This window comes from Arachis hypogaea, chromosome 9 (assembly GCF_003086295.3).
Source record: "Arachis hypogaea cultivar Tifrunner chromosome 9, arahy.Tifrunner.gnm2.J5K5, whole genome shotgun sequence".
Classification (NCBI taxonomy): Eukaryota; Viridiplantae; Streptophyta; class Magnoliopsida; order Fabales; family Fabaceae; genus Arachis; species Arachis hypogaea.
In genome coordinates this window covers 80,862,401-80,878,994 of record NC_092044.1, presented here as the reverse complement: position 1 = coordinate 80,878,994, position 16,594 = coordinate 80,862,401, and the positions used below count along the sequence as shown (strand labels likewise).

The 16,594-nt window shown below is 38.4% G+C and overlaps 1 non-coding gene across 1 annotated transcript; it reads right to left on the bottom strand.

Moving 5' to 3' along the window:
- Positions 1-838: 838 nt before the first annotated feature.
- On the bottom strand, positions 839-946 carry LOC112714141 (small nucleolar RNA R71). Its single transcript, XR_003159097.1, has one exon. It is a non-coding gene; the product is annotated as a small nucleolar RNA R71 (small nucleolar RNA).
- Positions 947-16,594: the final 15,648 nt, after the last annotated feature.

Below are 16,594 nucleotides of genomic sequence, written 5' to 3'. Positions count from 1 at the left end.
CTTTTTCAAATTCTCGAAACTAACTTAATTAATTAAATAAAAAAATATTTTTCTTTTCCTCTTCTTAAAATTTGAATACTCTCTCTCTCATCTCTCTCTATTTATTTTATTTATTTACTAACATTTCTCTTCTACTCATCTAATAATTCGAATCTCCTCCCTTTCTCTGTGTTCGAATTCTTTTCATTCTCTCTCTACTTCATTCTTCTATTCTTCTTTTCCTCTGACACATAAAGGAATCTCTATACTGTGATATAGAGGATTCTACTACTCACTTTGTTCTCTTCTTTTTCATATGAGTAGAAATAGGGATAAAGACATTCTTGTTGAAGCTGATCCTGAACCTGAAAGGACTCTTTAGAGGAAGCTAACAGAAGCTAAAGCACAACACTCTGGAGAGGACCTTACAACAAATTTCAAAAAAGAGGCAGACATGGCAGCCGAACCTGAGAACAATGGTGGAGATGCAAGGAAGATGTTTGGTGACTTTATTGCACCAACTTCCAACTTCTATGGAAGGAACATCTCAATTCCTGCAATTGGAGCAAACAACTTTGACCTTAAGCCTCAATTAGTTTCTCTAATACAGCAGAATTGCAAGTTTCATGGACTTCCATTGGAAGATCCTCATCAGTTCTTAACTGAATTCTTACAAATCTGTGACACTATTAAGACCAATGGGGTTGATCCCAAGGTCTACAAACTTATGCTTTTCTCATTTGCTATAAGAGATAGAGCTAGGATATGGTTGGACTCACAACCTAGGAAAAGCCTGAAATCTTGGGAAAAGTTGGTCAATGCTTTCTTGGTCAAATTCTTTCCACCTCAAAAGATGAGCAAGCTTAGAGTGGAAGTTCAAACCTTCAGACAGAAGGAAGGTGAATCCCTCTATGAAGCTTGGGAAAGATACAAGCAATTGATCAGAAGGTGTCCTTCTGACATGCTTTCAGAATGGAGCATCTTATGTATATTCTATGATGGTCTGTCTGAATTGTCCAAGATGTCATTGGACCATTCTGCTGGTGGATCTCTTCATCTGAAGAAAACCCCTGCAGAAGCCCAGGAACTCATTGAGATGGTTGCAAATAACCAGTTCGTGTACACTTCTGAAAAAAATCCTGTGAATAATGGGATGACTCAAAAGAAAGGAGTTATTGAGATTGATACTCTGAATGCCATATTAGCTCAGAACAAAATATTGACTCAGCAAGTTAATATGATTTCTCAAAATCTTACTAGATTGCAAGCTGCATCCGGCAGTACTAAAGAAGCCTCCTTTGAAGGAGAAGCTTATGACCCTGAGAATCCTGCAATGGAAGAGGTGAATTACATGGGAGAATCCTATGGAAACACCTATAATCCTTCATGGAGAAATCATCCAAATTTCTCATGGAAGGATCAATAGAAGCCTCAACAAGGCTTCAATAATAATAATGGTGGGAGAAATAGGTTTGGCAATAGTAAGCCTTTTCTATCATCTTCTCAGCAACAGACAGAGAATTCTAAGTAGAGCCTCTCTGACTTAGCAACCATAGTCTCTGATCTATCTAAGACCACTCTCAGTTTCATGACTGAAACAAGGTCCTCCGTCAGAAATTTGGAGGCACAAGTGGGTCAGCTGAGTAAAAAAGTTACTGAAATCCCTCATAGTACTCTCCCAAGCAATACAGAAGAGAATCCAAAGAGAGAGTACAAGGCCATCAATATATCCAAAGTGGCCAAACCTATAGAGGAGAAAGAGGCAGTGATTTCCAGTGAGGAAGACCTCAATGGACGTCCACTGACCACTACGGAGTTCCCTAGTGAGGAACCAAAGGATTCTGAGGCTCTTACAGAGACCATAGAGATTCTACTGAACTTACTGTTGCCATTCATGAGCTCTGATGAGTATTCTTCCTCTGAAGAAGATGAAGATATTGTTTGAGAGCAAGTTGCTCAATATCTAGGAGTAATCATGAAGCTGCATGCCAAGTTATTTGGTAATGAGACTTGGGAGGATGAACATCCATTGCTCATCAATGAACTGAATGCCTTGGCTAATCAGAAATTACCTCAGAAGAAACCAGATCTTGGAAGGTTCCTAATACCTTGTACCATAGGCACCATGACCTTTGAGAAGGCTCTGTGTGACCTGGGGTCAGGTATAAACCTCATGCCACTCTCTATAATGGAGAAGCTAGGGATCTTTGAGGTACAAGCTGCAAGAATCTCACTAGAAATGGCAGACAAATCAATGAAACAGGCTTATGGACTTGTAGAGGATGTCTTAGTAAAGGTTGAAGGCCTTTACATCCCTGCTGACTTCATAATCCTAGACACTGGGAAGGATGAGGATGAATTCATCATCCTTGGAAGACCCTTCCTAGCCATAGCAAGGGCTGTAATTGATGTGGACAGAGGAGAGTTAGTTTTTCAATTGAACGAGGACTACCTTGTGTTTAAGGCTCAAGGATCTTCTTCTGTAAACATGGAGAAGAAGCATGAAAGGCTCCATCTAATTCTCTCCATACAGAGTCATGTAGAGCCCCCACATTCAAACTCTTTGGTGTTGGGAGGCCACAATCATGCTCTGAGTATCTGTAAAGCTCTGTAAGAGCTTACTGTCAGGCTATTGACATTAAAGAAGTGCTTATTGGGAGGCAACCCAATCTTATTTATCTATGTTAATTACTTTTTCATTTCATTTTCCATTGTTACTTTATGTTTTCTTTAGGTTGATGATCATGTGGAGTCACAAAAACAGCTACATAATTAAAGCGGAATTAAAAATAGCATCAAAAATAGCACACCCTAGAGGACAGGCTTACTGGCATTTAAACGCCAGTAAGGATAGCAGAATAGGCGTTTAACACCCAGTCTGGCAGCATTCTGGGCGTTAAACACCAGAATTGGCAGACAGACTTGTGTTTAACGCCAGAAAAGGGTGTCTAGCTGGCGTTAAACGCCAGAATTGGCAGACACACTGGCGTTTAACGCCAGAAAAGGGTGTCTGGCTGGCGTTAATTGCCAGAATTAGCAGACACACTGGCGTTTAACACCAGAAAAGGGTGTTTGGCTGGCGTTAAACGCCAAAAAGGGGCATCAGCCTGGCGTTTAATGCCAGGAAAGGCAGCAGACTGGCGTTTAAATGCCAGAAAGGGCTGTCCAGAGGCATTTAAACGCAAGAAAGGTGCAGGTACCAGAATTCCTTGACACCTCAGGATCTATGAATCCCACAGGATCCCCACCTACCCCAACCCCATCATAAAGTCCCACCTACCTCACCATTCAAATTCAAAACACTTCTCTCCCAAACCTAACCCCTTCTTACACGAATTTCCTCTCTCTTACCCTATAAATACCCCTCCTTACCACCTTCAGTTTCACACATCATAAACACTTAAACCCCCCTTAGCCAAATTCAAAACACCCCTCTATCTCCTCTATTTCTTTTTTTTCTCCTCCTTTCTTTCTTCTTTTGCTCGAGGACGAGCAAACCTTTTAAGTTTGGTGTGAGAAAAAGCTCTGCTTTTTATTTTTCCATAACCATTAATGACACCAAAGAGCCATGAGGGAAGAGCAAGAAAGGCAAGGAAGAGATATCGAGGAGCTCAAGCACTCCATAGGATCTTCAAGAGGAAGAACTAGCCGCCGTCACTAAGGTAGACCCGTTCTTTAATTTCCTTGTTCTTATTTTTTTGTTTTTTCGTTTCTATGCTTTATGTTTTGTCTATGTTTGTGTCTTTATTACATGATCATTAATGTCTAGTGTCTATGTCTTAAAGCTATGAATGATTCCATGAATCTCGCACCTTTCTTAAATGAAAAATGTTTTTATTTGCAAAAGAACAAGAAGTGCATAAATTTCGAAATTTATCTTGAAATTAATTTAATTATTTTGATATGGTGGCAATATTTCTTGCTTTCTGAATGAATGCTTAAACAGTGCATGTTTGAAATTGGAATTAAGAAAAGTTGACTCTTGAAAGAATAATGAAAAAGGATACATGTTATTGGTGATCTGAAAAATCATAAAACTGATTCTTGAAGCAAGAAAAAGCAGTGAAAAGCAAAAGCTTGCAAAAAAAAAGAGAAGAAAGAGCAAGCAGAAAAAGCCAGTAACCCTTTAAACTAAAAGGCAAGGGTAAAATAGATCCAAGGCTTTGAGCATTAATGGATAGGAGGGCTCAAAGGAATAAAATCCTGACCTAAGCGGCTAAATCAAGCTGTCCCTAACCATGTGCTTGTGTCATGAAGGTCCAAGTGAAAAGCTTGAGACTGAGCGGTAAAAAGTCGTGATCCCAAGCAAAAGAGTGTGCTTAAGAACTCTGGACACCTCTAACTGGGGACTCTAGCAAAGCTGAGTCACAATCTAAAAAGGTTCACCCAGTTATGTGGCCGTGGCATTTATGTATCCGGTGGTAATACTGGAAAATAAAATGCTAAGGGTCACGGCCAAAACTCATAAAGTAGCTGTGTTCAAGAATAAAAAAGAACTTAACTAGGAAAATCAATAACATTATCTGTATTTCTGAGTTCCTAAAGAAGCCAACAATTCTGAACTCCAATGGATAGAGAGATGCCAAAACTATTCAGAGGCAAAAAGCTAACAGTCCCGCTCATCTAATTAAAACTACTCTTCATTGATATTTTTGAAATTTATTGTATTTTCTCTTATTTTTTATCTTATTTTGTTTTTGGTTGCTTGGGGACAAGCAATAATTTAAGTTTGGTGTTGTGATGAGCGGATAATTTATACGCTTTTTGGCATTGCTTTTAGGTAGTTTTTAGTATGTTTTTGTTACTTTTCATTATATTTTTATTAGTTTTTATGCAAAAATCACATTTTTGGACTTTACTATGAGTTTTTGTGTTTTTCTATAATTTTAGGTATTTTCTGGCTAAAGTTGAAGGACCTGAGCAAAAATCTGATTCAGAGGCTGAGAAAGAACTGTAGATACTGTTGGATTCTGACCTCTATGCACTCAAACGCGTTTTTATGGAGTTACAGAGGTCCAATTGGTGCGTTCTCAATTGAGCTAGAAAGATAACATCTTGGACTTTCCAATAATGTATGATAGTTCATATTTTGCCCAAGATTTGATGGCCCAAACTGGCGTTCAACGCCAGCCAGAGACCCTTTTCTGGCGTAAAACGCCGAAACTGGCACCAGAACTGGAGTTAAACGCCCAAACTGACATCCAAGCTGGCGTTTAACTCTAGAAAAGGCCTATGCACATGTAAAGCTCAATGCTCAGCCCAAGCACACACCAAGTAGGTCCCGAAAGTAGATTTCTGCACTATCTGCACTTAGTTACTTATTTTCTGTAATCCTTAGTAACTAGTTTAGTATAACTAGCACTTTTTACTATTGTATTCATATCATCTAATGCCATTTTTCACATTTAGGAGGCTGGCTATTCACCCATGCCTAGACCTTTTTCTCTTATGTATTTTTCAATGGTGGAGTTTCTATACCTCATCAATTAAGGTGTGGAGCTCTGCTATTCTTCATGGATTAACGCAAGTACTATTGTTTCCCTTTCAATTCACACTTACTTCTTCTCTAAGATATACTCTCGTACTTAATTCAGTTAAGTCAGAATGAAGGGATGACCCGTGACAATCACCCACTATCTTCATTACTTGCTTAGCCAAGATCCGCGTGCCTGACAACCACAAGCGGTCTACATGATGTTCAACGTAGTCATTGGACGATAGCCGGAGTATAGTCTCTTGGGTCTCTGATCCATGGATTTCACTTGCCTCTCCTGACAGCAGAGCATTCAAATCCGTGAGATTAGAACTTTCGTGGTAGAGGCTAGAACCAATTGGCAGCATTCCCGAGATCTGGAAAGTCTAAACCTTGTCTGTGGTATTTCGAGTAAGATCTGGGATAGGATGATTGTGATGAGCTTCAAACTAACAAATGCTGGGCGCAGTGACAATGTGTAAAAGGATAGAGAGATCCTATTCCGACATAAGTGAGAACCGACAGATGATTAGCCGTGCGGTAGCTGTGCCTGGTATTTTTCATCCGAGACGAGAGATCCGACAGTTGACTAGCCGTATAGAAAATGTACCTGGACCATTTTTACTGAGAGGACGGAAGGTAGCCATTGACAACGGTGATCCACCAACATACAGCTTGCCATGGAAGGGGGCACGCATGATTGGATGAGGACAATAGGAAAGCAGAGGTTCAGAAGGAACAAAGCATCTCCAAATGCTTATCTAAAATTCCCACCAATGAATTACAGAAGTATCTTTCTTTTAATTTACGTCTTTATTTATCTTTCAATTATCAAAACTCATAACCAATTGAATCCTCCTGACTAAGATTTACAGGATGACCATAGCTTGCTTCAAGTCAGCAATCTCCGTGGGATCGACCCTTACTCGCGTAAGGTTTTATTATTTGGACGACCCAGTGCACTTGCTGGTTAGTTGTACCGGAGTTGTGAAAAGTGTGATCACAATTCCGTGTACCAGAACACAAAGTGAAGAGGATTAGAAAACCAAGAATGCATGAATCTCAAAGGGAGAGAGAACATTCTTGAACCACAACTGCAAGAGAAGAAGGAAGGGGTGAAGCCATATGTCCCCAAACTTCCATACCCTCAAACGTTCAAGAAAGAGAATGAGGATAAGCAATATTCAAAATTTCTGGACAGATTCAAGACACTCAGCATCAATATTTCTTTCTTAGAGCACTTGAACAGATGCCATTATATGCCAAATTTATGAAAGAAGTGCTAACGAAGAAAAGATCCTTGAAAGAAGGACAAATTGTTGAGATGACAATGGAGTGTAGTGCTATTCTCCAAAGAGGTTTACCAGAGAAGAAGGATGATCCTGGAAGGTTTTATATACCTTGCACCATAGGAAACATAACAATTGAGAAATCATTCTGTGATCTTGGTGCAAGCATAAACTTAATGCCTCTATCTCTCATGAGGAAACTTCACATTCTTGAGCTGAAATCCACTCGAATAGCTCTCCAAGTGGCTGACAAATCCATTAAGCAAGCACTAGAAGTTGTGGAGAATGTGCTAGTAAAAGTAGAAAAATTCTTTCTTCCAGCAGACTTTGTTATCCTAGATATGGAAGATGACCCTAACACTCCCATCATTCTAGGGAGGCCTTTTTTAGCTACGGGCAGAGCATTGATAGATGTTGAAAAAGGGGAGCTGTTGCTAAGAGTACATAATGAGCACCTAGCATTTCATGTCTTCAAGACTCTACATGAGCCCACTCAAGAAGAAGAATGCATGAAGGATAGGACCAGAGATCAAAGCTTAAGGGAAGCATTCAAGGAGTTAACTCCAAGACTTCTGAACCTATGCTTGAAAGAAGTAGAAATAGTGCAACAGACCAAAGAACTCAAGGAACTAGAACCAAAACTACCAGATGAGATCCTCAACAAGAGATCATCAAAGAGGAGACTAGAAGAAAATTCACAGTAAGAGGGGAAAAGTTGAGGCACTATGATTTTTAACCTCCGTGATCAAAGAACAAGATGTCAAGCTAGTGACATTAAAGAAGCACTTGTTGGGAGGCAACCCAACCAGAGGTAGTTATTTTTTCTTAGTTATTTCAATAAAAGAGTTAAGTACATTTATCTGTATTGTAAGAAGCTAAGTTTAGTGTTGCACACCAAAACAATTCAGAGGTGAATGTGGGATGCTAAGTTTGGTGTTCCCCCAAAGATTTCATTAAAAATACATTTCAACCCTCAACATGATTAGTCACTAGCTCTAAACAATCAGGAAAACTACTTAACCATTGTTGCTTTCTAGTTTATAGTTTTCTTTAACCACTCGATATTTCCTGCATGTGTCCACTCTGCTGCATATAGAAATAGGCAAGGAACTAAGTTTGGTGTTCCCACACCAACATAAGTTAATAAAATCACAAGCATACATGCATGCTAACCATTTCTCAAGTGCTTGAGGAATAAGCAACTTTTAAATTCTTTGCAGGAAGACACTCAATCTCTTGGAAGAAATACACACCATCATCTAAAGAGGTGAAGGAGGGCACAAAAGCTAAGAATGGTAATGACAAGAAGGAAAACAAGTGGACTCCAAGAGGTTGTATTGTTACTTTACTGTCTTTAGCTTAAATGTGTTAATTGAAAGTGCAATCGTTCCCTTGTTGATTAGTGTCCTGTTAGAGTGAAGTGTTGTCTGTTAATTTGTTTGTTTTCATGCTATTATGACTTGCTAGTCTAAGTGCTTGCTTCATCTTCATCTTACTTAAGTTGTAGGTTTTGTTCCCCATGCTTGAATAAAAGAAGAATTGTTGTGAAATAGAGAAAGAGTAAAGGTCTGTTTTAACAAAAGATAGAGTAAAGTTATGTGGTGGTATGTGCTGGTTCATTAGTTTATTTATGAATAAGGCTGAAGGTTGGCATGACTTTGAGATATGAACTTGAGTTACATTTCATGATTTCTTTACAAATGAAAAAGGTCCATAATAAAAGAAAAAATTGCAAGAGAAAGAAATAAAAAGAAATAAATAAGGCTGGGCACCAATGGATTGAGGTTTGGATATATGCCTATGATGTTCTTCTACAAAGATAAGCTTGGATAACTAGGTTCTAAGGGGTGCTTCATCACCCGGCAACTTGAGTTAACTAACCCGGGATTGCCAACTGAAAGTCCACCATCAAGAGCTACTTTGAGACAAAGCATTTAGTGACGCAAAGAGGTGCTGGACATTAATTTCCAAAGAATAAAACAAGCTAGATGCCTGTGATGTGTATGTGCTAAGGAGAGGCTTGAGCAAGTAAGTCTTTAGGGGTGTCTCAACACTTATCATCTTGAGCCAACTGGAGCGGGAATGCTGGCTGAAAGCTTACTTTAAAGAGCTGCCTTAACACATAGCATTAAACCTCAGCTAAACAATAAAGCTCAAATCAAAAGAGAGCAAGAAAAACTAAGGACCAAATCATAACAAGTCTCTTTTTTCTTTATAATTCAAGTGAGAATCCAAAGGAGTGTCCATACGCTAGCTACAAATAAAAATCACTAAGAATATCATGCATGAAAACCTCATTAACCAGAACTAATTGTCTTCCAATAAAAGGCTTATACCTCTCTCTGTTTTCATTTATTCTCCTTATGTTTTAGTGCTTGCTTGAGGACAAGCAAGGTTTAAGTTTGGTGTTGTGATGACAAGTCATCTTAGGCTAGTTTTACAACCCTTTTTCATTTATTTTATTAGGTTTTCATGCATTTCTTAGGCAATAAGTAGGTGTCTGGATGAAAAATTCATAGTTGTCTTGATTCAATCAAACATTGTTAATTTTACATAAAATCATGAGATTTATGCAAGAATTAGGTGATTATTATGAATGATGCAAAACCTTATGATTTTGGTTAGGCTTTGATTGCATGTTTGATTGATGACAGGTGAAAAGATGAGAGAAAGAAACAAAGAAGGAAGAAGTACAGGAGAATGCTACGTTCATTTGATGAACGCTACGTTCACAAGCAATGCGCACACGTACAAGACACTCACACGCAGGATGATACTTTTGAAAATCCATGGGTAAGCATGCATGGCGCACACGCGTGGAAGGAGGATCAGCGTTCACCAGCAAAGAATGCTACGTTCACTTTGAATGAGTGCCTGTGACACTTCAGAAATTGGAATTCAAATTTAGTCACCGACGTGCACACGTGCATGACGCGTACGCGTGGGTATGGCAATGGTGATGGATTGCACAAACGCATGCATGGAGCATCAGCGTGGAAATGGCATTTTTGCAATCCACGTGTACGTGTATGTGACGTGTACGCATGGGTAGTGTTCGTTGCATGAATGCTACGTTCGTTTAGTGAATGCCCACGCGTACACGTCGAGGGGCAAAAATGCAAGGGACACGCAAGCGCAGGAGACGCGTACGCGTGGATGCCTGAGCGCTCCGCTCTCCTAACGAACGCTACGTTCTCCTGGGAAGGTCCCCACCGCACCAACTGAAGACCCACTCTCAACTAGCTTCAACCAAGGCCAAAAGTCCACATCTAAGTACACTGAAAACCCATTTTGGGGATGAAAAGAAGAGTATAAATAGAAGAATGTTTGATAGATGTTGAAGGAGGGTAGGAATGGAAGGCTGGAGGATTAGAGACTCCAGAACTCTCTTAGAGGATTAGAGACTCCAGAGAGTGTAGTATAGAATTTTAGTTTGATACACTTCTGCTCTTTTCTACACTTTTACATTTCAATTGTATGGAATTCAGTTTAATTTTATGCAATTCAATTTCCTGCACTTCTGCTCTTCTGAAATTTTGAGTTTACCTTGAGCTGAATCTATTTTCATGCAATTTAAATTCTCTGCACTTGTTCTAAGAGTAATGATCCAGTACCCCACTTCATTAGGGGGAGGAGCTCTATTATAATTCTAATGGATTGATGAACATCTTCTTCTTCTCAATCCGCTTGAGTAGCTAGGAGATAACTTCTGTGTTGATTAGATCCATTCACTTTGGAAGGGGGTTTGGATCCATTGAATTTCCATGTGAACCTCGGAAGGGGAATCATGGAAATTAGAACTGAAGCTCTATCTCTCACAACTCTCTTGATCAACACCATTCGAGAGGAATTGAGATCTTGAGAGATTGTGTGGCTTGTGGATGAGAGATATGCACTTAACCTCTTCTCATGACAATTGGATCAAGGATTTGTCAAGATTGATTGTGATTAGAGAGATTGGATTGCCAAGAAATTAGGATCCAATCAATTTTAATCCGCCATAGATCTACTCATATGATTGAGGAAGGAGTTGAGACCCTTCTGATTCATGATGGATAATGATATCTCCAATCCCTAATGAATCTTTCATTCTGTTGATCTTCATTTTAATTGTCATTGAATTTACAGCTTCCTTTAATTTCCCAGCACCCAATCCCATTTATATTTCCTGCAATTTATCCTTCGTGCAATTTAAGTTTCTTACTATTTAAGTTTCTGTCAATTTACATTATGCACTTTAAATTCCCTGCAATTTATATTCTGTTACTCAAATTTCACTCAATTCATTAATATTCGCTTAACTAGACTAATCACCTCACTAAAATTGCTTGATCCATCAATCCTTGTGGAATCGACCTCACTTTTGTGAGTTTTACTATTTGATGCGACCCGGTATATTTGCCGGTTGGTTTGTGTAGAAATCGTTTTTCCCTCATCAAAGCCCTTGACCCTACGATCTCTATTTTGGCATTTGCATTAGGCATATAAATCTCTTTTTAATTCTCCTTTGTTTACCAAACTTTGATATCTTTAGCGGCTCCTTATTGTCTTGCTATGCGTCTTGCATCTTGTCGATACCACGTTGTAAACTGGCAATGGACTTAGTCTGACATTTTCACTCTACACTCTCATTCTCCAACTTAGAACTTCAACTCATCTAACATTTCCTCCTTTGAAATTACGTCCAAGAATCCCTTATAAACTTCTTGCTTAGGGCGTCTACTCCAACCTCATGATGTCGCATCAGCACGCTTCTTAAGTCCTCCAATAATGCATCGTAGTAATTTCTTAAATGGTCCATTAGGCTTAAGTGATACAAGAATTGGCATAAAGATCAATCTTCTTTCCATGGCTCAAAGGCTTCCAACGTATCCTGGTATTTGATTCACACGTGCACCTTATTGCATCTATTTAGTCATGAGCGATACGATCGGTGAGGATTAAGGTTTTGAATTCCCTTGTAATGTCGCCGGTTTACTTTCATGTTCCAAAGTCTTGCTCTAAAGGATTGACACTCTAATAATTGCATCTAAGAGTTATGTGTGACGCAAAATCCAATACGAGTTTATTTTTCAAAGAAGAGTTATGTTCAAAGGAACGAATGAGTAGCACGAACGGTGTTCACAAGAATTCAGAAGAAAGTCTTACATACAGTTAACCGGAGTTGTACAGAACTAATGGGATGCACAAGAGGAGAAGCCTAGTTGCATTTTAGGAAAGAAGTTCGAATCAAAGCTTAAATAGAAAGAATAAGGCATGTCGGATTATATAGGTTCTAGTTGGCTTGAAAGGAATGCGAGTTTACACAAGGGGCAATTTCCCGCACTGCAGGTCACCAGCACTAAAAAATAATGTGATTATCTTATGATGAGTTCAGGCTGAATTCAAAAGATACAAACTTTGTACGAGTAAGGAACAAGATCGGAAGAACAATGAGTTGGCCTTTTACAGAAGAAGGTTCAAAATAGGGCTTTCAATTGAGGCTATAAGAGAAAGCTTATATTAAGTCGTGATGATTAGTTGGCACGCTCTCGCAAAGAAACACTTAGTTGGACGATCCTCTCTTCCAGTACTCTCTTTAACTCGGTCTTGAACTCTACTGATTCTAATAATGTCTTCTCTTGTAGTGCAATCAACACTGATCCGATTTTTGACACTACGTTTATGACCAACTCACGCTCTCTATAAGGTGGAAATTCTGGTACATCTTCAAGAACGGTCTTGGAACTCTCTCGTATAGTAATTCGGTCTCACCTCTACTTGTCTCTCGATTAATTAACAACTAAAGGTTGTACTCGCTCTATTCCTTTTCCTTGAAATTTGAATGTCACTAGATTTCAAACGGTAACTCTGCATAGCTCTCAACGGTTCCAATTCCTTAGGTATAATTCACCCGGCTTCTACTTCGTCATTCTGATTTTTATCTTCTAAGAACCTAGCCACTCATCTAAGGTAGCTAAGTATTGCTCCATCTCAACAACTAGTAGTCTTCAACTAACCATCGGCTCGGACTCCACGATCATCAAAACTTGTCGTGCTTCACAAATGGATCATACATATATTAATGATACGCAAGGTAGTTAAAAACTCAACTGCTAGCTTATGGTTACCTTAGGTCTGAAGATCAGATTCGAATGCATCCCGACGTTTCTTGTGTGGACAGTCTCGCGTTATATGCCCCAGCTTTATACGGCTCATCTGGAGTAGTCTCTCCATAGCCTTCCTATAACATTGCTGACTTCATGGAGTAACGTTCTGCAAATTTAATTTTTGTAATCAATTCAGGAATATTCATTAACCTTTGCGGACTCACGCAGTTGAAGATGTCTCTTCTAAGCCCTTTCTCATACTGAACACACTTCCATGCCTCATAGTCGGCTGGATTTCCTTGACAAACTCTTGAGAGATGACACAAGTTGTCAAATTCTCGGGTATAGTCAGCAACAGACATATTTTCTTGCTTCAGTTGCATTAACTCTAATTTTTTTGCAATGCGAATTGCATGTAAGAAATATTTCCCGTAAAACTCCGTCTTGAATCTACTCCAAGGGATATTGATGCGTGAGCATCTTATCTATCTTTTCCTTGTGAATTTGCACTTGAATTGCCAAGTTTAATAAAAAATTAAATATCTTTTAGCCACTATGGATGCTACTTTAAGTTGTTCATAATTCTATTTATTTCAGGTAGCATTCGAAAGAATTTGACGAAGTTTTGTAGCAAAAAAGGAAGAAAGCGAATGATGCTGTCAATCCTGACCTTCTTGTACTCAGACGAGAATAACTTAAGCTACAGAGATCCAATTGAGGTAATTCTAAAAACATTGGAAAGATAACTTTCAGGGCTTTCCAACGATATATAATAGTGCACATTTCACCTCCAGCAACCTCTGCATCATCCACGTTGAACTTGGTTCCTGCCAAGTTCAGCGTGGATTTGAGAACTCCCAGGGAAGCACACGCTGCCTTCTCCACGCTGAACTTGGGAAAAGCCAAGTTCAACATGGATTCAAAGAAACACACTAAAGATGCCACTGCCTCCTCCACGCTGATCTTGGAAATTTCCAAGTTCAGCGTGGATCTTGATAATACCAGTGGCCCCCAATCTTCTTCCAAAGGCTGCACGGATAGTTTAATTAATTTTGATTAATTTTGTATTTTATTTTAAAATAGGAAAAGATATTATTTTAGTTTTAGAAAATAGATTTTTAAATTAATTAGGATTAGATATAAAAGTGAAAAGAAACTTCTCTTCTGGAGGATTCCACCTCATTCGAAATTTACAGTTTACCAGAATCCTAGTTTTCACTCTTTTCCATGAGCAACTAAACCTCCACTGTTAAGGTTAGGATATCTATCTATTGTATGGATTGATTTTGTTGCTTGTTTTTTCTATTTTAATTTATGTACTGACTTATATTTTAAGAATTGTTTTTGTTCTTTATTTTATGAAATTGGGTGGAACGGAAGTATGACCCTCTTTCTAATTGAGTTCTTGTATATCTTGGAAAAGCTCTTTACTTGAACAACAGTTTGAAAACATATTATCCTAAATTTCTAATTATTTGGATTTAACGGGATACGTGACATATAATCCTCTTATATTTAGTTAATTAGAATTTTTGTGGCATATAACTAGAATTAAACTTCACCCTCTAATTGGAATTAATTGACCAAGAAATTAGCGATTGATGAATTTTAGAGGACACTAAAAAGGTCTAAGAAATTAGGGTTTAGTCATATATAGTTTTCCAGGAATTAAATCTTGCATGATTAAAATAAATTAATAAGAAAAGTCAATCTGGAAAATAGATAACTCTGAAGCCTTAACTGCTTTCTCCATATTTTATTCCCAACTTATTTATTGCCTGTCTTCTGATATTCTGAGTTCCTGTTTAATGCTTTTTGAACTCTCAAACACCATTTTTTGTTTGTCTAACTAAGTAAATTACTTAACCATTGTTGCTTAGTCCATCAATCCTCGTGGGATCGACCCTCATTCACTTGAGGTACTACTTGGTACGACCCGGTACACTTGTCGGTTAGTTTGTGATTGTAAATTCCACACCAAGTTTTTGGCGCCGTTGTCGGTGATAGTGATTAACAACTATTAGTTGTTTGATTGCTTAGATTAGGCATTTTAGTTTTAATTTTATTTAAATTTTGCTTTAGTATTTTCAAAATAAATAAATAAATAGTACTAACATTTTTCTTAATTTCTGAAATTAAGTTTGGTGTTCCCTAGTTAGTCTTATTTTAATTCTTGTTATTTAATTTGCCTAGTAATTTCAAAAAAATTAGTCTTAATTTTAATAGTAATTTTTGAATTTTAGTGTTTGTTTTATTCAGTACATTTATCTATTTACACAAGTTACCTCATTGGGAATTCTCTGCACTCTGACGTAGAGAGTTCCATCCTTTCTTGTCTTCTGTCTGTCTATGTGTAGGAATAGAGACAAGGAACCTCTCTTAGACTTTGATCCTGAACCTGAAAGGACTTTCAGGCGACGTTTGTAATAAGCAAGACTTTACAAGGCTGCAGAATCCATTATGGATCCTAATAATGCTGCTAATGCCAATATGGCAAATCCGAATGGGAATGAGCAAAAAAGGAGAGTGCTTGGCTCTTACTATGCTCCTACTGTAGATCTTTATGGAAAAAGCATTGTGGTGCCTTCTATAGCTGCGAACAACTTTGAGTTAAAGCCACAATTGGTCACCCTGGTGCAACAAAACTGCCAGTATCATGGTCTTCTCCAAGAAGACCCAAATCAATTTATTTCTAATTTTGTGCAGATTTGTGATACTGTGAAGACAAATGGAGTGAACCCTGAGGTGTACAAACTCATGCTCTTCCCATTTGCTCTGAGGGATGGAGCAAAGCTATGGCTAGATTCCCAACCCAAGGAGAGTTTGGATACTTGGGAAAAGGTTGTTACTGAGTTTCTTACTAAATTTTTCTCACCAAAGAAGCTGACTAAGCTTAGGATGGAGGTTCAGACCTTCAGGCAGAAGGATGGTAAAACTCTTTATGAAGCTTGGGAGAGATACAAGCTACTGACTAGGCAATGCCCTCCGGACATGTTCTCCAAATGGACCCAACTAAATATCTTTTATGAAGGTTTTGGTGAAATGTCCAAGATGTGCTTAGATAATTCTGCAAGTGGTTCACTGTACAAGAAGAAGACACCGGAAGAGACTATTGAGCTTATTGAATTGGCTGTTAGCAACCAATATTTATACTCATCTAACAAGAATCCTGTGAACTCTTAGGCTCCTCAGAAGAAGGGTGTTATGGAAGTAGAAGCTCTCAATGCTATTCTTGCTCCGAACAAGCTTATGTCTCAGTAAATAAATCTACTTACTCAACAGATGAGTGACATGCAAGTCTCAGCTATCAACACCCAAAATCCACCTCAAGCGGTCTCATATGACATGACAGGTAATTTTGTGCAAAATGATAATTATGATTATGCTCAATCCTCTTCTGAACAGGTCAATTACATGGGGAGTGGTCCTAAAAATCCCTATAATGATCTATATTCTAAGACATACAATCAGAGGTGGAGAAATCACCCAAATTTTGGGTGGAAGGACCAACCTCAGAGACCTCAGAATTTCAACAATAATTCTCAGGACGGCTTTCAACAGAATAATTTTAATAACCACTAGTTTCAGTCATCTCAGCAAACAACTTCTCATCCCCAGCAGAACAATAATTTGGAAGCAATATTGGCAAGTTTTAGAGAGAAAACCAGAGCATCAACCAAGAACTTGGACAAGAGAACCACTAATAGCCTTCTTGGTAACACAATTCCAAATCCAAGAGAGGAATGCAATGCTATCACCTTAAT